Source organism: Gymnoscopelus braueri (assembly GCF_963280865.1).
Source record: "Gymnoscopelus braueri genome assembly, chromosome: 8".
Classification (NCBI taxonomy): domain Eukaryota; kingdom Metazoa; phylum Chordata; class Actinopteri; order Myctophiformes; family Myctophidae; genus Gymnoscopelus; species Gymnoscopelus braueri.
Window position 1 is genome coordinate 6813982 of NC_137609.1, and position 23863 is coordinate 6837844.

Genomic DNA, 23863 nt, shown 5'->3' on the forward strand with positions numbered 1-23863 from the left:
TAAAAAAACCCATAAATTTGTTTTTTTTAAGTTATGGTTTCTTCCATCATAAAGAGTGTTTCAATAAATGTATTTATTTTTTGTATATGATTGATTGACTCCATTCAGTATTGTGATTAGCTAGCAAGACACCGCCCACTTCACACAGGGTGTGATTTTTTTTTTATTTGTATGCTTTTTAGCATGCCCAATAGTAACAGAATCCATTGAAAAATATTTTCTATCAATTATTTGGATTTTCAATCATATACTGACCAATCTAATATTGGAATCATTGCAAGCAGACCACTAGGGGGCGATCCCAACTTGCTTGCGGTGGTTTTTAAAAACCTTATGCCCATACCTAACCTCATGCCAAAAATCAGAAACTTGTCACCAAGTGCACGATCTTGATGATTTTGGCCGAATTGCCTCCCAGCTATATGATATTTCTTAATCATTTCACCCAAAATGTTTATAACAAATTATGACTATTAAAATTAAAATAACACTGTCTGTCAGTTATGTAACATAAGAGATTTAAATAGGTTTAAATAGGATAAAATCTGACTTGGAAAAACTTGGAATAAAAATGCATATTTTGGCCTAAGTCACACTAGGGATTATACTAAAGGGGAGGGAACAGCATGATCCTTTTCAATTAGGAGATAGACGATTTTACCAGAGGTGGCCAGTGTCACGAGGAGCTGACTTAGGCAAAAATACCATTTTCATCAAAAAATGACTTAGGCCATTAGTTTAGCAAGGTGACGACATGAAGGATAGCATTCTTAACCCATTAAGACCTGAGGCCGAACAGTTTTCTGAAAAACGTATGTCGCTCAAATGTGATTTCATGTTTCATTTGGACCCCCATCTCAAAATGTATTGTTCCGCGGACCCCCAGAAGCAAAGATTTAAGTTAAAAATGTTCGCTTTAAAATATATATATTTTCAAAGATTTGCACACATTTTCAAGATTTTTAAACAATTGCAGATCTACAAGCTCATATAGCGTGGCACGATGTTATGCGCTATGAGCTTGTAGATCTTTTTTACCACTTTAACCCATCCATACCTATTTTGGGCCTGTAGTTCAAGGCAGAAATGTTCACAATTGTTGTTAATCTACATTACTGTCACAAGCTTGTAGATCAGCTATTTTCGAATAGCCAAATAATAAAATAAAGCTTAAAGGTAGGGTAAGTGATTTACTTTGGTTAAAATAAGTGTTAACTAGCTCTATATTCTGATAGTACTCATTGCTATAGAGTGTTCAGTAAAAGGAGTCTCTCACGTCTCTCCAGCTCTTTATTAAACAGAGAGAGCATTTTCAGTGCTCTCTCCTGATTGGCTTACATTTTGTCACCTACCTAAAAATGTACCATAATTCTGTTTACTAAAGAGCTGGAGAGACCCCTGTGACCGAACAAACACTCTGTAGTACTGATTACTATCAGAATATAGTAACCTTTTTAACCAAAACAATTTAACTACCAATAAATATCACTTTCCCTCCCTTTAAGTTAACATAGGTTACATAATAGCCTATAGAATAAGTAAAATGGCCTTCTTACAATAAAGGTACTGCATGTTTATTAAATAGACTTGAATGGGAAGATCCTGCGGTTTAATGTATAAAGGTAGACTATAATGTGGGACCCTCATATAGTGGAAGCTCTAGAACAAGAGTCTAACATTCTCTGGACAGTAGAGTGAACAGTCCATTGCAGGGGTGACTATAGACGGGTTTCCTGTTTGTAAACATGAGAGGATATGCGCGAGCAGTGGATGGGTGAGCCTATAGAGGGCGCTATTACCCGCAGCAGCTCTGGTCAAATCTACATTCATAAAATAAATGGTCTTCACCGGGTTTAATGAAAGTAGATTAAACTATGCAGTTTGTAATATCTTGTTTACTCAATAAAAATGATTTGTCGGAAGTTGGATCTGTTCGTCTTTTATTTGTATACAATAGCAGCATTATGCCTATTATGCCTATAATAGCAGCATTATTCCTATCTAACTCCCGAACACAACAACAGAGTGAAGGGCACTTCCGGGTTCGTTCTACCCCGGGCATGCGCAGATTGCGCATTCTGCTCTGTGATGACGTCGCGCGGAAACCTATGTATACAGTACAGTAAACTTTAAATCCCTAATTTACTATAATCATGTGGTCTATATTAAAAACACATCTGCAACTTGATATAATTTGATCTATAATGATATATATTGAAAGATTATCAACTGCTTACCTGATTATCTGTCAACAAGGTGTGCTGAAGGAGAAACAAAATCCAGACTCTAGTTTTCCTCCATCCATGCACTGGTGTGATTCCTGTAAACTCCCCCTAATCATACCTGAAGGCAGTACAAACGTCAAACATTGGTTTGTTTAATTGGCACTTGGCCACCAGTGTGTTCGAACACTTCGCCAATGTTCCTTATCAGCCAACAGCGATAGCGATGAATTTGGAAACATTTACCTTCTTTTAATGGTACCAATAAACCATTGAAACCACAGTTTACTGTACCTTGTTATACCTTGACATCCTAAATTTTGCACATTCACAAACAAAACCAAACCTGTGTTGACAGAGAGAGTTTTGGACTGGGAAGGAGAAAGTCCATCCTTTATATTAACGCCTAATGACCCCTAGCCTGGGTCGTAACATGACCTCAGAACAGCAACAGGTAACACGTAGCACAAGTGGTTCAACAGACAGCATGTGATTCTTCTCTGAATATATCATGCAACAATAGCACTCAGAATGATATTGTGAACATCATGCAATGGCAGAATGAATTCACTGCATTGTTGGTTCAGCAAACTTTAGCATACTCTCTACCAAGGAGAGAGATAACCGTGTTTGATGGTGGCCCTCTTAAGTTTCATTCCTTTATTAGAGCCTTTGAAAGTTGTGTCGAAGGAAAAACTGACAACTCAAGTGACGACTACATTATTTGGAGCAGTACACCAGGGGTGAGCCAAGATAATTGGTGAAGAGTTGTCAGCAGCTACCCCCTGCTCCGGGATACCAAATGGCCAAATCCCTTCTTGCTGATTATTTTGGCAATGAGTACAACATTACTTTTGCTTACATGGAAAAAAATCACAACTGGCCTCTCATTAAAGCAGAGGATGTCAACGACCTGCAATCATTTTATCTTTTTCTTCGAAAATGCTCCCACTTAACACGTCAAATCATGCACATGGAGTTAGCCATGCCATTCAATCTCAGAAACATTGAGATGAAACTTCCTTATAAGTTAAGAGAAAAATGGAGAAATAGTGAATGTGATTGGCGGTTGCAGAGCAGTGTTCAGAGACCTTGTGACCTTACAGGGGAACAGGAAAGCACCTTTGCCACTAGTGTCGCAGCAGTGAAGGAAGGAAATATCTACATGTACAAAAAGACCAAGTTCCCCTCTGTTGAAAGCAACCTCAAATGTTGTTTATTTTGCCAACAAAACACTCACTCATTGAGTATGCTCACAGTTTAAGTCAAAGATGCATCGAGACAAGATAAGTTCCATAAAGGAAAATGGAATTTGTTTTGGTTGCTTAAAATCTGGTCACACAAGCAAAGACTGTAGGAGTCGTTTGGATTGCAGTGTATGCCACTAGAAGCATCCCTCCATCCTGCACATTGAGCAGAAGGGTATAGGTACATCCTTTATAGAAACTGTGAGCCTTCCACTGAGTGTCACACCTGGACAGCCTGAGACATGTGGTCATATTGGGGCTGGTGAGGAGGACAGTTCAGTCTTCTCCATTGTAGCAGGTCCGGCGAAAAGCCAGACAAATGACAAAGTTGTGCACACACATGCATTTTTAAATCCTGGAGGTTCCAGTACCTTTTTCACTGTCAACTTGGCAAAGAAACTCGGTCAAAGAAAAGGTCAAAGAAAAGTAATAATAATTCTGGCTTCCGCATTTTGAACAAGTTGTAATTTGTCGGTTGTTTTATTTGGTCCAGTCCAGTTATAATAATCATATTCATCATACAGTATATCACTGCTTTATGATCCTTCACACGTTGTAAATCCGTAAATGTTTCTTTTTAGTTTACATAGGAGCCACTATGTAGAGAGCTGACTCTAATTTAAGTGGCCATGTTTATGAGTTGGCCCAAAAACGTGTTGAATACAATCAAGCTCCAAATAATAGTGTGAGGGGTTCCGGTGAATCCGTTATGCTGGCTTTTTCCTGGCATGGTTTGGGTCTAATTATGACCTTAGAGGAAAGGGTCACCGCAAATCAATACAGACATATTTTGAGAGATCACATTTATTCTGAGAGATCACCTTTACCAGACTGGGTGACGGCCACGAAGAGCGTGGTGACATCTGGAGAGACAGAGGACGGCCGGAGAGACGGCGACCCGGGGTGGAGTGGGTTGGCAGCTCAAACCACTTCTTCTGAGAGGAAGAACCCAAAAGCTACAGACTGCAGTAAAACCTGCAAGGAGGGTTTAAAAATCCATCAAGGCAGAATGAGATGTTTTTGCCTAGCAGCAATGATGACGACGCAACGCACAGAAGAATGCCCACTTCTGGTCAGATGAAGGAGGAACCAGGCCCGGAGTCAACCCACAGTGTCTAGAGCCTCCAAGTTTTGCCAACACTTGCTGTTAACATCTCACCTGCCACCCTAAACCCTAACCCCCCAATTAGCACTGTCTCTTACTCCCCTCAAGAGACAGTGGGGGCAGTAGCATGCCACTTGGACACAGGCCGGGGTCTGATCAGCCTTGGTCGGGTCGCCTGGAGGAGGGTGTCTGTTGTTGCGAAACACCCAGTGACCCAGAAACACCCAGTGACTCCAGGTAACAACACTGATGTGTCCAAGTTTGTGCATCACTAGATGTTTTTATTTACTGTTAACTAAATCAAATGCATTCAACTGCATTGTCAATGCAATGCAGGCTTGTTCACAGGAGAGACAGAATATATATAAAGTTGATGGGAATGGTGTCTTCCAGGTTGACAATGCTGCCATCCACAGGGCATGAGGGGTCACTGAATGGTTGAAAAAGATGTGAATAGGCTTTCACAGACACCAACCAGATCTCAACCCATTTGAACACCTTTGGACCAATGTGTTACACAGCACTCTGTTGTTTTCATTTTCTCCTCCACAGCCACCCGATACCTATGTTCTCATCCCATTGAATGGGGCCATTATCACCGTTCTCATGCCATAGCTATGGTCCAGTAGGTCCCTACTGGCCTACCAGGACCTTTTACTGAACAAACAATGAGTACTATCAGAATATAGAGCTATTTAACACTGTTACTGAACAAACACTCCATAGTAATGAGTAGGCTACTATCACAACATTGAATCACCCATAGAATGGCTGATAACAGCCTACCGGAGCCTCCTGGTAGGCCAGTAGGGACCTACTGGACCATAGCTATGGCATGAGAACGGTGATAATGGCCCCATTCAATGGGATGACGCTCACTTCATCCTATACACTCCTTCCATGATGTCATGTATATTAGAATTAGCTCAGGCTGTTTTATAAGTGTCTTGAAATAATAATAATGAAAAACTAAATGTAGGAAACAAGAAATAATGTGGTATTTACTCGTGACCCATAAAAATTGGTCTGCGACCCACATATCGGTCCCGATCCACTGTTTGGGAAACCGTGCTCTACACAGCAATGATTACTATCAGAATATAGTGATTTAACCTTTTAACAAAAAACGTTTTACCAAAGAATATCATTCACCCTACCTTTAAACCATTGCATGGTTGAAACATGGACATCATCTATACACTAATCATACATACAACAATCATAGACAGTGGTGTAAAGTATAGTAAATGTACTCAAGTACTGTACTTAAGTACAATTTTGAGGTACTTTTACTTAACTGGAGTATTTCCAGTTTTCAGTACTTTTACTTCTACTCCACTACACTTCAGAGGCAAATATTATACATTTACTCCACTATAGTTATTTGAAAACTTTAGTTACTTCATAGATTTTGATTATTATCACAAAACATATACATTTTTGACTTAATTTTAAATTTGAGGTAAAAAAAAAAAGAACTTTTTCCACCACTGCTTTCTGGTATAACGAGAAAGGACTACTTCCCCCTGCGGAGGGGCTGAGGAGGCGGAGTAATACACATCTCACAGTAGTACTGACTGTCTGAGGACCAGAGAACTCCCCTGACATTCTGACAGACGGATTGGCGCCACATTTGAAATCATCTCCTGGCTGACAGTTTCTCACTAGCCGAGGCTTTTATTTTTTAGTTCGTTTCTCACTGACAGTATAGCGGTAGAATAGTTGTCTGTCTGACTGACAGCTGTCAGCCTCACAGCTGTCAGTGAGAAGTGAGAACGCAACTGGTTGAGACCAGAATGACAGGACCAGAGACAGTCAACGTCAACAGGTTGAGTGTTAGTTGTCATCAAATATATTTACATTAGCCTAACCTCTGGTGTAGCGTGTTTCTCTCGACGCCATGAGCAGGCAGGTGGCGTCGAGTGACTTAATTGCTTATTTTCCTCAAACAAATATTATATGACCATTCATTTATTAGCCTATTATCGATACATAAACGTATTTCTTACAGTAATTAGGCTAGTTATTATGATAAGCCAGTTGTCATGTCATGATGATAATTATATTATAGGCTAATGCTTACAGGCTAGAGGGTGCTGTTCAAAACTGTTACTGTACGACTGTGTATCTTCGTGTGTGTGTGTGTGTGTGTGTGTGTGTGTGTGTGTGTGTGTGTGTGTGTGTGTGTGTGTGTGTGTGTGTGTGTGTGTGTGTGCGTGTGTGTGTGTGTGTGTGTGTGTGTGTGTGTGTGTGTGTTAGAGAGAGAGAGAGAGAGAGAGAGAGAGAGAGAGAGAGAGAGAGAGAGAGAGAGAGAGAGAGAGACACACTGACTGTGCGTGTAGCTTGGCTGTTGATAATGATTATAATTGCATGATCATGTAGCCTCACTAGCCTGTAGGCTGCCTACTAACTAGAGTAGACCCCTATGTCATTATAGTAGGCTACGTGACTGATATCTTTCTACCCCCCCCCTCCCCTCGCTCTCTCTCTCTCTATCCATTTGTTTTATCCAGACCAGATCTACTATTGTCCAGTTGGAACTTGGAACATGATTCCAAGCCCAAGGCTGACAGAGATAGTAGGCCTACTGGAGAGAAGAAGAGAGATGGTATTTTTTTCTCAAGATAGCCTAATTGTTCTCTGCTTTTTGATGGGGAAGAGATTTAACCTGTTTCTTTTTTTATCCATGTCATCATTGCACGTGTGTGAAGTCATCTACGATGTTGTGTTCCATCTAAAATCCCTCTCAAACATTTTTTTTCCAATAATAAATTAATTTTATTCTGTAAATAATTATTTTTCATTGCCTATACATTTCAAGTGACTATATATTTGCTAAATAAATCTTATGAGATGCTGTTGTCCTTCCACTTACAGACAGTTGTCTGTAGAAATGCATCATTGTCCATAACATCAAGTCTCTTGCTTATACGTACAGTATGAGTTAATGTAACATCTTTCCTATAAGTGTCCTTGTTTTGTATGCAGAGCTTAAAGGTGTTCATTCATATTTACCGTAATCATTTTTATTCCATTTTTTAAATCATGTCATCAATTGTTCTGTTTTTGGCTGTCAGACAGCAAACAAACAAACAAAAAACAAACAAACAAACAAAAACACTTTACTTTACTTCTTAAAGATGGAGTTGTCAGTCCATTGTCAGTGAGTGCTAATACATGCTAATATCCATCCATACAGCCTGTTGCCTGTGAGAGAAGTTGGCCTCTGACTGGTGGTGGTGGGGTGCTGGTTCAAATCCCTGGACCTGGAGGGTGAGTGTCAATGAGCTTCTCAATGTATACACCTACTGTATTAGCCTGGCATGGCCAGACTAATATCACTGCGTAGATATTAGTCTGGAATCTCTGTGTGGAACCTGCATTTCCGGGGGGCAAATAAAAAAAATGCCTCTGGTGATAAACCCGCCCCATATTTACATACTGGGCCCTGATTGGTCCCTCACAACTTCGGAGGGAGAGAAATTAAATCTCTATTGAGAGGGGCCAGACCTAATCTGCCATGGGCAATTTTCTTTTGCAATGGCACATTTGTCTGGAACCAGGCTACTACTACTGTATAGGCTACACAGTACAGCAGTATACAGGGTACATACAGTGTAGCCTACATACAGTACTACTGAATGTATGGCATTTTGGCTACTGTACGCACATTGTATACACCAACAGTGGTGGAAAAAGTACTGCAATTTTTAAGTAAAATTATCAATATCACAATGTAGAAGTACTCTGTTACAAGTAAAAAGCCTGTGTTCAAAATGTTACTTAAGTAAAAGTACAAAAGTATACTTAAAGTACCAAAATTAAAAGTACTTGAAAATAGCAGATCTACAAGCTCACAACGCGTCGCGATGCGACGCGTTGTGAGCTTGTAGATCGGCTATTTTCAAATAGCCTATGTATAAAATGGGGCTGAAGTGGTTAATGTATGTTTTATAATATAACAATTTATATCTGCAAAATAACTAGTAACTAAAGCTTTCAAATCATTTTAGTGGAGTAAAAGTACAATATTTGCCTCAGCCTCAAGTAAAAATTCCTTAAGTGTACTTAAGTACAGTACTTGAGTAAATGTACTTAGTTACTTTACACCACTGTACACCGTACATACAGTGTTCATACAATGCTACTGTACAGTAGGCTACTACTGTTTATACTGGGCCCCCCAGTGGTCGTTCAGAGAACTTTGGGAGCCTTTGAAATCATATTTTTTAAACTGAGGTGATCCTGAGAGGCTTCAGTTTAATGTATTCCGGTGCACATTTTCTTTATTTCATCCTTGAAACGGCGACAGACTCCCGTCGTTCTCGGGCTGATACCAACAATAAGTCTCTCCGACCCCTACTACTAGTATTTCATCCTAGACTTCCTTTCATTAACCCATTCAATCCAGGAACGCATCTACAAATGTCTTCTAAATCCTAACTGTTTTCTGAAAACCTTATGTTGCTATAATATCAGTGGTTCTCAAAAACGTTTTCATGTCAAGGACCCCCAAAATGATATGTATTTGGTCGTGGACGCCCCCATCTAAAATATTTTGTTCAAGGGACCCCCCCAGAAGCAAAGATTTGAGTTACAAATGTTCGCTTTAAAAAAAAATATATATTCAAAGATTTGCACACATTTTCATGATTTTATAAAAATAGCAGATCTACAAGCTTATAGCGCGGCACTCGTTGCCACGCTATAAGCTTGTATATCTGCTATTTTTGAATAGCCAAAGTATAAAATAATGGTTGTAGCTCAAGTTAAAAATGACACAGATGCGTTCCTGGATTGAATGGGTTAATACAGTCAAATGAGACACATATGCAGTCAAATGAGGCATGGCGTGTGAATTGTGCGTAGATTTCTTTATTGGGATGATGATGTTCGGTTGGCCAACGTAGCCGTCACATTTGTAAGTGTTGAATGGGATTTGTGCAGGTGGAACGCATGTCTGGGAAGGGAAGGGAAGGCCAAGAACTTGTCAGGATGCAACCGCAACGTGTTGCAGATGTTCCTGTACAGTAGATGTGATGTTCTTTTCAACAAACGGGCCACTGTCACTATCAAGTGTTGTTTAGTCACTCAGGCCTAATTTACCAAATACCTTGGGGTGGCAGTCGCTCAGGGGTAGAGTGGCCGGTAGTGCGGCCGGAGGTTCCCTGTTCGATCCTGGGCTCCCCAGAGTTAGTGTTGAAGTGTCCTTGAGCAAGATGCTGAACCCCTAATTGCTCCCGATGAGCAGGTTGGTGCCTTGCATGGTTTCCTCCTCCATCAGTGTCTGAATGTGTGTATGAATGGGTGAATGTAATGCACAATCTATGTAAAGCGCTTTGGATAAAAGCACCATATGAATGCACCATTTAGCATTTACTATTTTTATTTACCATTTACCATATGCTACTGCTAGTTGCATTGGATGGTTGGAAGGAGGAACATAGCCAAAAAGGGGCAAATACACAAAGATTGATCAAGTCCCGCTTATACCAAGTGTTCAGAGTTTTGCTACCGGTGGCACCAGCTGAGCAAAGTACAATAAAAAGATGACCAGCACTGTATAATCTCATGGATGTGCGATGGCCTGTTTTCAAATTGAGTGTTGTGCACCCTGTTATTTCATAATCATATACGAAATTATACACATTTTCTATGGCTATATGTGTCCCTGCACATGGACATTGTGTGTGTGTGTGTGTGTGTGTGTGTGTGTGTGTGTGTGTGTGTGTGTGTGTGTGTGTGTGTGTGTGTGTGTGTGTGTGTGTGTGTGTGTGTGTGTGCATTCTGTACATTCTGGACTTTTGGATTCAAGCACTGAGACACATGTTGTTTCAAGTGTGTGGGACATCAGAATCAACTGAAAAATATGTGTGCCCTTGTAATGTATTTTTGTGTGTTTGAAGTTCCAATTCATATTAATAGTACAATCAATGGCTTCCCTGGCTATACAATTGCGAACACTTTCAAGATAGAAATCCAGAAAAGGTCGAGAATCACTGCACTATACAGTAGCTTGCATGCGTGCAGCATTGGCACCTATAGGTGTGAATGTGTGACACTGTAATGACGCTGAATCAGGGTGTTTTTAAATACATAAATTATGTACTTGCGAAATCTCTTTCTTGGATAAATAGAGCTCTGAGATCGAACCATGAACTATAGAGCAATAAATAATGCTGTTAAGCCTACTGTATAAATTGATTAATATGCTGAGATATGCCAGGGCTATTTATTCATGACGAGACTCTCTGTGTATAATGAAAAACAGACTACAGCCAACAGGACTTTCTGTGAAGTACAGGAAAGTACTAGTTTTTATTCCTTCATAATCAAACTTCACAAACAGCTTGAACTTGTACAATACCTCAGAGTGAAAATTACAAAAAAAGTGCTGGTAACATTTACAAAAATCATCCTTACTTAGCAACAATCAGTTTATTCTTCCACACTTTTTTTAGTCTTTTGTATTAAGGCTTAATACTTCTGTATAAAGTATATGCAAGATAAGTCTTCACAGTTTTTCGAAAAAAGTCACAATATTATGTAACATAATGAAGCATTTTACGGCTATTTTCTTTATAATAACAAATACACATCACTGGTAAATATATGTGAAATACAGGGCTTATTGTAAAATGGCAAGTAATGATACTGTTGCTGAAATAACTTGCTTCCACACACACTGTTATAGGAAAGGTTGACATACCATTGCTTTTAACTGAAGTAGGACAGAAAGAAATAAAATGAGAAGTTATAAACACTTGGGGAGATCGCCTCCAAACTTTGGCACATCCCTTTAAAAACAATTTCACCAAAAACAGAAAAAAAGATTAATTTTGGAAATCATACGCATGGAAGATTAGCTAAAAACTGTCATAAAGTGAAAACATGCTGTGTAGTAAGGTGCTAAATCAGAGATATTACATCGTCAGCCTGTTGTCTTTTTTTTTCTTTCCCCCCCCCACCATGGACTGACATGAATAAGGTGCATTTGTAAGACTCAAAGCATTTAGGCCTTTCTCTTAGATGTCAACACAAACATAAGTTATAAATACAAGTTTTCATAAAAACAAAACAAAAAAAACAACTTAAATCAGTTTGACCATATAGTCTCAAGGCGACCTCATATACTCATGCATTCCCATGGATTTCAGAAAAAAAATGAATATCTCTACTACAGTCGTGTAGGTAATAGCTGTCCAGCTGTGGCATGTGAAAAAACTAAAGCCATATTTGTATTATTCATGGTATGTGTTATTTTATTTTATCTTTTGCAGTTTTTTTCTTTCGTTTTTTTTCTTTTTTATTGTATTTTTTTTGTTTCTTTTTTTTTTACTGTGGAAAGTTGTCGATGACAGAACTCGAAGAGTAAAGAGATGGAATCGTAAAAAACTGAATGCATAACTAAGCCAAGATATTCACAAAGATCCTCTAAGCTGCACTGATTTACAGGTCAACAGATGAGAGCTCTAGCCCTAGACTTTACCAAATTTCACCCTCATGCATACTGTACGGTTTAAAGTGACGCAACAAGCTTGCTTAAATAGTCTACATCACGAAAAAAAAAGCAATTTGGTTTTTAGTGCAAACACAATTGGCTGGCTTCAGCTTCTCAATAATAACAAAGCTCACCAAGGAGATTACAAGAAGGCACATACTTATGCTTCCTCTAACATACAAACATATTTAGTAGACGAACCGCGACACCTTTCGACAACGCCACAAAGCGGTGAGAACAGGAAAGCTACTATACGTCCAGATAAAGATGGTGAAAAGTTTGCTGTCGTGAATTATTGAGGATTTTTACACTTATTGATTCGACAAAAAATGGAGACATCGTGTGGGTCTTTTGTCAATGACCTAGCTGAAAAAATTATGGATTATGGTACAGTTTGGTGGACACAAATGTTCTACGTAGTCAGTGATGCTGTTGTGTATAACAAAATGTGCATTTTAATTCATCCGTTGTTCCAAGAATTATCTCATTGTTTCAACTTTAAAGCATTTCTTCTTCTTCTTTTTTTTGTAATGTCCCAGGAAACAAAAGCACTCAAGGTGACCAAATATGCCTAAATATATAATATATATATATATAACACAGTTGTTTACAAACAAAAGCATGTGCGTCAGTGGACAGTCGAAGCATGTTAACTTGATGGGGTAATGTTTTGGTATATCACGTCATTTTTGTATGCGCAGCCATTTGATGGATGGCATTGTAGACGATGGATGACATTTTAATATAGTAGCGGGTCACATACAGTACATCCTCTCATAAGGATTCACACAAAGCTGTTAGATTTGTCCAAAACACAATCACAGGAGGAAACAGTATAAGTGTTAATGCCCCATCTAAACTGAACACTAACACTATAGGACAGGTTAAGGGCAGCCCGGTCAAACCGGCCGTTGACAACAAAATGTATATTTCGAAGTTCATGTGTATTCCAAAGCCAAGATATATATATTTTTTATATATAAACAAACAAACAAACAAACAAAACAACAAAAAGAAAAAATCAAATCAAAAACTTGTAGAATATCACCAATACTCATCATTGCCCTCGCGGGGCATGAAAACTGATTCATAACGGGTTAAAAAGGTGTTGAGTGAGCTGAATTATATTGCTTTTAGATAAAAAGAAGACCAAAATAAGTCTAGTGCAAATCTCTTTTCTGTTTTGATAAGTGGTAGTTGGCGTTTACAACGTATATAAGAGCATACCAGGTGATTTAGTTAATTGGATAGCTGTCAAGTGGTATCCCTTTGGATGTTTAAACAAAAGATAATAAAAAAATATTCAAGAGAACAGTACAGGTTTAGAGGAAGTTTAACATAAAACGGTTCAATATTGTTACCAGCCCATGCCATGCAACAATTTGGAAGGAAAACCTGATTCATTATACCTTAAATGTGTGTTAATACATCCCAAAATTGATGGAAGTGCACAGCAGAAATGAAATATCCATTTTTTCAATCTGACACCTATTTGATTCGATGAAGGGTGACCTTGTCTTTTAAGTCACCGTGTTTTTCTATGTAACTGGGAGAATGTGCTTCGTCTGTGAGCCTGCTAGTGTCTGTGCTAAGGATGCAGTCTGTGCCGCTGTTCTGTCAAAAATACAGCCATCTCTCAACTTGGAAATGTTGGAAAACTCACCCCCCAGTCCAGTGTTTGACAAGTCAAATTATAAAACTTCCTTGCACATACAATAAAAAATATATATAATAAAAAATAAAAAATAAAAACAACCTTATCCCCCTATTTCAAAAAATAACAGCAGTCATTACATTTCAAACAAGCTTGTTTCATAACAGTAAAAATAATAAAATATAAACCAACTTGGAGCATAAATTAACAAAGACAAACTCAAAAACACACTACTGCAGCATATGTTTTAGGGTTGCTTAGTTGTGATGTTAACTACCTTTTACTACAACAGCTCCACTTCTGCCAAGTTCGTATTCTGTAGATGTATTTTTAGGGTTATAATAAAATAGCAAGCTAAAGTAGGCCACAGAGCCCAACAAAATATACACATATTCATAAGCACGTCTCATAGTTCAACCCAAGTGCATTTTTTTGTCCTTTTTACAAAAGCATCTACATATAATATATGGCAGCAAAAAAGCTTGAAAGTCAAAGGATGTGACAAATCCTAAGCTTCTATTAACCAAGGGCACGTTTAAGTTCTGATTTGTCATTAAAATAAATTGTATGTCAACATCTAAGAAATGCAACCTTACTACAGGTTTAGAAAACATGTCCCAGATGGATTAATGTCATGTATTGAACAAACAGAATGAAAGATATACAGCATTAGAATTAGAATTACCTCCCTCACCGTCAGTGAGAAGATGCCAATGCAATTTGACCAAAGGGTTTACATTGTGGATGTACTGATATTAGAAAAATATAGTATATTGTGTCGTTTTTGTGAATGGTTTTGATGTATCACAAATTTGGACCACATTGGGGTGATTATTAAAAGTCATCTTGAGAGTTTGGTTTATTTCCCCCCCCCCCTAAATGTTATTTTATCAAAATGAATCGATAAGTACGTTTTTTTTTTTTAATGACAACTAAAGCTCAGAAGATGAGCCGTTTTTGAGTGAGATGTGACTTGAATTTGCTGACTTTAAAGTTGCATGTCTCGTTGTTTTTTGGCTTAATAAAATGATCTACAAAGATGTGCAAAATTAACATCTTGGTCCATTTCAAGTATAAATCGATGAATTTAGTCTGGAGGTGATCTTCTACTCTGTTAGTATAATATTTTAGGGATAGGCTTAGACAGAACATAAAGATATGATTTAAAAAAACAAACAAACAAACAAACAAACAAACAAACAAACAGGAAGAGCAAACTGTATCAAAGGTAGACAAACTATATCTGGGTTGAAAAGGTCTCTAAACTACGCCAGCGGTTCCCAACCTTCTCTGGATCAGGGCTCACTTGAAAATCTCGAATCTGACCACGGAGCAACGGCAGCCTGTCGTGTTCAGTGGTCAGGTGGGTGGGCCGCATGTTTATATTTTAATGATCAGTCAATTGATTGTGTTCTGGCTTGAATCAGTTCCTATTTATAGGTATATAACAATGAAAATGCATTTTTTTAAGTTTTACATCATTTCTTAAATATTGATGTTACTTTCTTTAATTGATAGTGTTTTGCCCATTATTTGGGGTGTGGGGGACCGCTTGCAATACCCTCACGGGCCCACCAGTGGGCCCCTGGCCCCACAGGTTGGCGAATCGCTGGTGTAAATTTAGTTAAGCCTCAGTTATACTTAGTTGCGTGCCGGTGTCACGCTCAGTAAATAGCAGATCTACAAGCTCGCAACACGTCACGAACGTGACGCGTTGTGAGCTTGTATACAGTATCTGCTATTTACGGCATGCCAACACCAGCGTGGCGACTAAGTATGAATCCGGCTTTAGTTGGCTGAAAAACATAACCCATGTATATATAGTTACTATGATGTGTTGTCAGAGAGAGGAGCAATGCAACATTTACAGTCTAATACATGTTGTTTACATGCAATAGTTTACATCACAGCTACTGTGTCAGGTTCATTTTGCTGTTTTGTTGCATTTCTTTATAAGACAAAACAAAGCAAAATGCTATTTTGGTCTAAAGAGGCTAAATTAACAACACCACAAGACTAGAGAGAGACAACCGATAGTGATTAATTAAGTGACGAAAAACATAAGATGCATTTTCCACAAGCACCCTGCCATACGAACAAAAAAACAAAACAAAACAAAGACTAAAAAACTAATTTTAGGAATCTTTGCCAGATTATTATAGGAACCCACATGTTGATAATATAACCATACACATAGAAAAAAAGTTATTTTTCTCCACTAAAAAGTCCATAAAATGCTTTTTTTTATCCTAAATGATCGTACCAGTCTTTGGTATTCATGAAAGCAAACGTCCTACAAACATCTAAACGACAGGGAATTCCCATTGTGACTTCTATACTGTTCAGCATGGCCCCCCGTTTGTACGTTCACCCGCCACCAACCCTGTCTGAATCCCTACAGCATTACTGTACATGGTTGCTATGAAAAAAAATCTGCATGTCCATCATGACATATAAATTATTACATGTTGGGTTGAAACAGTGTCCAACATCACAGTAAAGGAGTATTATTGTTTTTTTTTCTTTTTTTACATGTTTTTTTTAAATAGCGCTACACCCTATAAAAGAGACACTAATGCACATCTAAAACGGGGGGAAAACGGAAGGATAACTTAATGTACAGTATGTTGTCTAGGACTAGTCAACAACGCGAGCATACAGCTTTGCTATGTCTGTGACGTTATAACAACCTGGCGAGTTTTTTTGTGTGTAGCAATGATGTGGTTAAAAATAATCAGTACTTGGGAAAGTCCGATTTTTTAGGCATTGTGATTATTTTATTACTACGGTATAATATCAGCTGGATTTTTAACAATAATAATAGCAGGCAATGTTTGCTATCACATGATCAAATACCCAACATATGTGTCAAAAGATTTAAACGTTAGAAATCACCATTCACAATTAAGTCCGTTAAGTGTATAAAATGTATGCCAGAATAGGCTATAGGTGGTGGAATGTTCCAGACTATATAGGAATGCATATTTCAGGTATGCTGCACATATTTATAAATAGTCTTTCCATAGAACCTGACTTAGCTGAACACTTTTGACGACAGATCTCTTATACAACACAGAGAGGGATCGATCTTTAATCTTTAGAAACTAAATCACAACCACGCCCCCATTCATTATGTTAAAAAACAAGAGGATTACTTTCTACAATGGCCTTATCTTTTATTTTGTTGTTAAGTACACTTAATACTGTGCAGGTTCTAAATTAAAGTCCCCTCTGCGTCATGGACTTACGAGGGTGTAACAAACCACACAACGCAAAAAACACTTTACACATGCATTGTAATAGAACAGTTACTGTAATAAAGTTTCTATCGTTGGGAGTTGGACCCTTGTAAGTGCATTTGGGGGGAGATTTTCATTAAGGATTTGAAAGAGTGTTGATTGTGTTTTTCCATAGGCTAACATGCAGGCTAAGGCCATTGTGAAGTATTTACCAAAAAAGATTACGGTATGCACTATATATGTTCCTAACCTGGTGTGTTCTGTAGAACAGTGGTTCTCTAATCTTTTTGATTTCAAAAGGAACCCCCTGTAACTCTGAGAGTTACAGACCAATAAGGGACCATTTTAGAACCACTGCTGTATAGGGCCACACATACTGTAAAAAAGAGCAAGGTCCTTCCCTAATAAGCAAAAAGCTGTTGAAACACGACTGCAATGCTTGCTGACGTTCTATGGATGTGTGCTAGGCCAGTGGTTCTCAACCTGTGGGTCGGGACCCCCAGGGGGGTCCCCACATGATCTTCTTTTCTTTTTTGGGGGGGGGGGGGGGGGGGGGGGCAAATGGCAGTGAGGTGTCAATTTAAGGCCTTTTAATACCTAACAAAAAAATAAAGAAAAAAGACCATTACTGCAGTAGCTGCATCAAAAGTAATCAACAAACTATACTATAAAAACTGGTCAAACAGCAGTGGCCAAATTGTCAAAAAATTACATTGTGAAAATAGCCGATCTACAAGCTCACAACGCCTCGCAAAGCGAGGCGTTGTGTGCTTGTAGATCTGCTATTTTCAGAGTCAAAACTAAATATGGGGGGGGGGTCCCCAGTTCAAATATGATTACTTTGGGGGGTCGTGGCCTGAAAAGGTTGAGCACCACCGAGCTAGGCTAGCCTGTTCATAAAATCAAACGTTTACAACATGGTACTCTGGTAAGATTTGTTGTGACATGGATGGTTTGCTAAAAGGAAAACAAACTCAAATGGGTAGCTTGATAAATACACACGGGGAGAGAGAGAGAGAGAGAGAGAGAGAGAGAGAGAGAGAGAGAGAGAGAGAGAGAGAGAGAGAGAGAAAGCACCAACGTGAGTAGTAAAATCTGGAGATGCTTTTTGTGTGTGTGTGTGTGTGTGTGTGTGGTAAAGATAGTAAACCTAATCTACGTATGGTAGACGACGTAGCTGTACATCACTTAAAAATCGGAACAAATACTTTTGTTGTCTGTGTTATTATTGTCAGTGGTAATAACGTATTCTTATTATAACTGTTGGATGACAGGGATTAACTGTATCACATTGCCTATTAAATGCTTTCATTTTGAAAACTTTTAGTGTATGAAACTAAACCTTCTCCATTATGGTTATTTCTTTATTTGCCGTTAGTCATAATAGCTGTTTAACTCAGTGTGGAACACTGTATTATGGAGGATTTAAAGTTCCAAAATAAAGGTAGTCTATGCTTTGATATGATCGCTTTTAATATTTTTTTTCTTACTCAATCATAGTGCTGTGAATTTATAGTATTTATTTATGTATTTATGTATGTATGTAGTTATCTTTTAAACCTGGTACACTACTTGATTGACGTTTAAGAGAATATACTGTGTATGTTCATAGGGGCATTATAACAGTTGTAATAAATGTTTTACTGTAACTGTATGTCAACATCCTCAAGCTGTAGAAGGTCCTACAGACGATCCACAATATTTCATTTGCCATTTGAAAACTTTGCTAAACCATAAAAAGAGACATAAAAAACAAGATTGTACATGCGCACGAGTGTGTGTGTGTGTGTGTGCACGTGTGAGCGCACGTGCGTGAGTGCATGCGCGTGCGCGCGTGTGTGTGTTTGTTTGTTTGTGTTTGTGTGTGTGTGTGTGTGTGTGTGTGTGCGTGTGTGCGTGTGTGTGTGTGTGTGTGTTTTGTGTGTGTGTGTGTGTGTGTGTGTGTGTGTGTGTGTGTGTGTGCGTGTGCGTGTGTCTGTGAGAGACATTCATAACATCCGGTGTAAGCCCTGGCTCATAACTGTACAGTAGATCCAGGAGTAATCATGCCATAGTAATGATAATCTCTGTAAAAAATTAATCTGCTATGGTAATGTTCTGAGTGTTAGATATAATGCAAATACAATGGACACTGTCATTCTGCTTGGTCGAACATAAAGGCCTAAAACATTCCTATAATCAAAAACTGATTATCTAGCCAAAATGTCTCCCAATATTTACACTGTGCTTTACGTCAAAATGTCACGTTCGGTCTGAACCACTATCTCACTGCGTGGCCTTTTCAAATCCAAGCTGTATGCAAATGAGTGGGTGTGTCCTGCCATTTAGCAAAAAGCCTTGTATAGGGCACCCACTAATGACGTAATCGTTGTTGTCGGGCAGAAACCTCTTATCTCCATATGTCAACTTTTGGTGTTTTTTTCGTAAATTAGCGCCCTACTTGATCATCCTATACAGCGTCACACAGAAGTAGCAGATCTGGCAAGCTGTCAAACTTGGTGCTTTGCACCGCGTTTTGATATACAAAGCTTTTATGTTGTCATTTTATCTTGGTCTCATTGTTAGCGTTCTGAATTAAAATCAGCTAACAATTTGATAGTATATATTTTTTTACAACTTTAAATGACAAACCTTTTCCCCCTACAATAATGACATGTGCCCGTGTGGAGAATTGAAGAATATATACTGTATATTAAATTTGAGCCACCCTTGCTAGAAGTCTGTATTGATTCATGGCACTGTACTGTATGGTGTTATGAATGAAACCATCCACCACCCCATGCTATTTGTATACCAAAATGACAAAGGTCAATATTCTATCGTAGAATGTTGCTCCTTTTAAACCCAGCTGAGGTGAAAATATATTGAATGGTGGTATTCTCAAAATGTATTTGTGGTTCACTCAGTATGTGGGCTGAACTCGTCAAGTTGGAGTGTGACTCCCCCTGCTGTTCTTAATGTGCCAGTTCACTGTCCCAAGACTAATTTCTTTAATGACAGTGACAGGGAAGACCCTGTCATTAAAGCAATGGGTTTGTACACAGCTTGAATTGAAAATAAAATAATTACTCTTAAAATGTCAAAGCAGCATCAAGAAAAGAAGAAAACGGTTAATTTTTCTTTGTTAGAATGTCTTCTTGTCATTTTAACTTTACATATCTTATTATGGCATGGTTATTTCTGTCACTACAAGTAAAAAAAGAAATCTCTTATATGCGTTTTGAACCTTTGAATCCTCCATAATGTATTGGTATACTAGCAGGAGAAAAAAACAAGAAACTGCAGATGCGACCTCTATGAATAGATGAATATGAATAGCGCTCTGTTATAGGACACACTCATGACCAGCATTACTGTTGCAGTAGTTAGCATATTATATAGCATCATATCTGATAGACCATCAAGCTGTATATACTGTATAATGTGCAATGTAGGAGGAGAGAGAAAAACGGAATATTCTGTCTGTATACATAGTTAGCTGTAAATAAGTACTAATAGGCACTTGACAGGGTATTCCCTACATCCCAAAAGGTACTGTTATGTTCTAGCTGCTGTTTGTTTGTGTTTCTGCATCAAAACTGTCTGAAAACTTAAGTTTTATCTGTTGTAGAGTTGGTGCTTCTTATATAGAATATTTGTACTGTGGTATAAACTGTAGTTTGACCCAAAAAAACAAAAAACTGTTATCTCTTTAATTGTTTACTCTTACTACCCCTAGTTTTCTTAACTCTGTGACGTATTTCAAGCTTAAAATATAAATCTGACTTTATGGAAAGAGAGAAGTAAGATAGCCGGTCGGACAGAAAGACGAGACAGACAGACGGGAAAAACAGACGTGTCCTTTGTCTGAAATCCCCCCCCCCCGCCCCCTCCCCTCACTTAGCGTGACCCTCACTCAATCTCGCCATTACAATCCTTCAAGAATGTTCTGCTAGACATCTCCATCTCGTCTCACTGCAGTGTCTCACGTCTCAGGTGAAACGATTCAAGTCCTGCAGATTGGGTTTTGTGCATAGCAAGCAAACTGCAAAGTGTTGCGCGTAATGGTTGACTGTAACTATGTATGTGTGTGATATTGTTATTAGGGCTGGGGGTAATTAACCGAAAATATGTCGAAACCGATATTTTAGAGCCAATATTTTAACCGACTTAAAGGAGAAGTTCACCCAAAAAATTACTCGTTTTCTATCAATTACACAACCCCATGAAGCCTTGAATTTGTGAAGATATTTTTTGTTTTTGTCACATTCCTGAGCCAATAATTTGATGACCGGGTCATCGGTCAATAGACTCTATGAGTCTCCTACTCTTTGAGTCTCCTACCGGAGACTCCACCGGTCATGAAATTATTGGCTTAAGAATGTGACAAAAAAAAAAATCTCCACGAATTCAAGGCTTTATGGGGTGTGTAATTGATAGAAAATAATTTTGGGTGAAATACTTTAATCTTGCTCATGTAGTTTAATCGAATAACCGATATGCAGTTTTTTTTTTAAATAATTTTTTAAAATATATATTTTTTAATGAATTGACATTAAAACTTCATTGTAAAATGGTTAGGTACAGAAATAGTGAAAGTAAACTAAAATGCTTGTCGCATTACTCTTTAAATAAATGTATAATCGTTCATTAATTGTAATTAGTGATGTGCGGGTGGGCCAGGGCGGGTCAAGAAATGTAAACTTTTTGGGCGGGGTGGGTCAAATTATTAATAAATGCGGGCACCCGCGGGTCGTTTCCCCCCTTAGATTAGCCTTGTTCCCAGCCTTTACTCATCCGCGAAGAGAAGAGCCAGTTCACGACCTAAAGCAGAGAGTGTCTCTAGGGGCCGGACTTCCGTCGTACGTATTCCCCCCGGAAATGATATTTTTTGACCAATCACAACACTCGTTTCATTCACGGAGAATGTAAACAGATTTGTAAAGCGTCAACGTCATTTCCTTGGGGCGGTACTTCCACCAAAATTCCGGTACTTCCGTTTAGACACTCAACCGGCTAGGTCTAAGAGCCCAGCGTGCCCCAAGATTAGCATCACTAATTGTAATCATACCGCCCAGCCCTAGAGGAAGCTATGTGTAATTAACATGACTGTGATCACCAGAAGAAAACAGAAGAAACCGGACCAACAGCAGGTAGTGAAATAACCAAGCAGAAAGATTAAATAAACACCGCATGAAAAACGACAGCAACGTCGCATGTTTGCACACACTAAAATAAACCTAACATGAAACACATTACAAATAGCTGCAGGCTCAACTACCGTTCAATACGACTAGTTTCTGAGAACAAATACAATAGCAAACATAGTTTCACTGACAGAAACGGAAATGAAACACGAGAGAACAGCACAAAATAAAAACCCTAACAACTATAAAAAGCGTGACTGAGAGAGATCGGGCCTAAAGGTGTTTGTGTGTGTGTGTGTGTGTGTGTGTGAGACGTGTGTATGTATACTGTATGTGTGTGCGTGTGTATATATATATATATATATATATATATATATATATATATATATATATATATATATATATATATATAGATGATGCTACTATGGCAGGGAACAAAAGTCTGGGCAAGCACTATTATGCTGTGAAATTTTTAATTGTTGTAATGTTTTATTTTGATTTACTATCAAACTACTAGGCAAACTGACCCTATACATAGGACAACCAATTAGTCCTCATATGGATAATGTTAAGTTTGGCTACTTTCGATATTCCAGAAATATACTGTATATATATTATATATAAAAAAAAGTCTGATGTTGTCATTTTGAAAGTAAAAATAACAGAAAACAAAACAAAACAAAACACAGAGCTACTTGACCTACCATTGAAACAAAATGACGCCGACGAGCTGACGGGAAAAAGGAATGCTCATCTAGCTACAGTCGATAGTGCATATACAGTATGTCTTACACCGAAAAACTCAGATCAGCCGCGACCACCAGGTGCGGCGGAGAGCGCCACGAAGGAATGCTAGGTTTGCTGAATACGTACGTACGTTTTTTACACTCACACACCGACACAACAAAATCATGTCTCTGCCTTTTTAGCTTTTCCAATCAGCCACAATGACAGTTTGGCAGTGTTTTTTTTCTTCTTCTTCTTTTTTTTCTTTTTTTTTAAACTTTAAACCATTGTTACTGAGAGAGCAGACAACAAACATCCACATTTTTGTGAGCAATACTGTTGGAAAAGAGATCTCGGCAGTTGCTCATAACATAACTCTATGTAGTGCATTGTCTGTTAAGGCAAAAAAGAGATTACCCTCCCCGTGCTGTGTATACACAAATATAGCACTAGCATGCAGCAATAATTGCCAGAGAACCTGGCAACAACAGCTACGGATTAAAAACCATACAATAGAAACCATACGATTTTAGGCTTATATGTACACACCATAGGAGACGTACCCACTCACAAAGGCCAACAATTTGCTACTTTTATCGAGGACCAAAAAACCTCAAACCATTTTCACTGACCAGATGGACGCTTATTTCCTTTTTTTGGGATGTTTGAGCCCGATTTATGCTTCGTCGCATGGGGGCATCACGTCGGGCGGCAAAAGTGGCAGACCTACAAGCTCACAACACGTTGCATCCACGACGCGTTGTGAGCTTGTCGGCCTGCTGTTTTCGTCGCCCCCCGAAGCCCTCGTGCGACGAAGCACAGATTTGGCAATATGTGCTGGGTTTTTTGTTTTCATCAGAGGACCTGAATGAATCTATAGGGCTATTTGTGTTTGTCAAAATGCTTTTTCATCACCTCCCTGTTTTTGTCATTTTATCTTCAATAATAGTGAAACATGCTTTCTGGAAATGTGACTCCATAGCAATCCAATAGTTATCATATCTTTGCTTCCACTATTGACTTTCCAAAACATTATGTCTTTT

General features: G+C 38.5%; 1 long non-coding RNA gene across 1 annotated transcript; it reads right to left on the reverse strand.

Moving 5' to 3' along the window:
• Positions 1 to 10861: 10861 nt before the first annotated feature.
• On the reverse strand, positions 10862 to 22376 carry LOC308090588. The gene is made up of 2 exons (XR_013933639.1): positions 19493 to 22376; positions 10862 to 19354 (listed from the first exon to the last, which is right to left on the reverse strand). It is a non-coding gene; the product is annotated as an uncharacterized lncRNA (long non-coding RNA).
• Positions 22377 to 23863: the final 1487 nt, after the last annotated feature.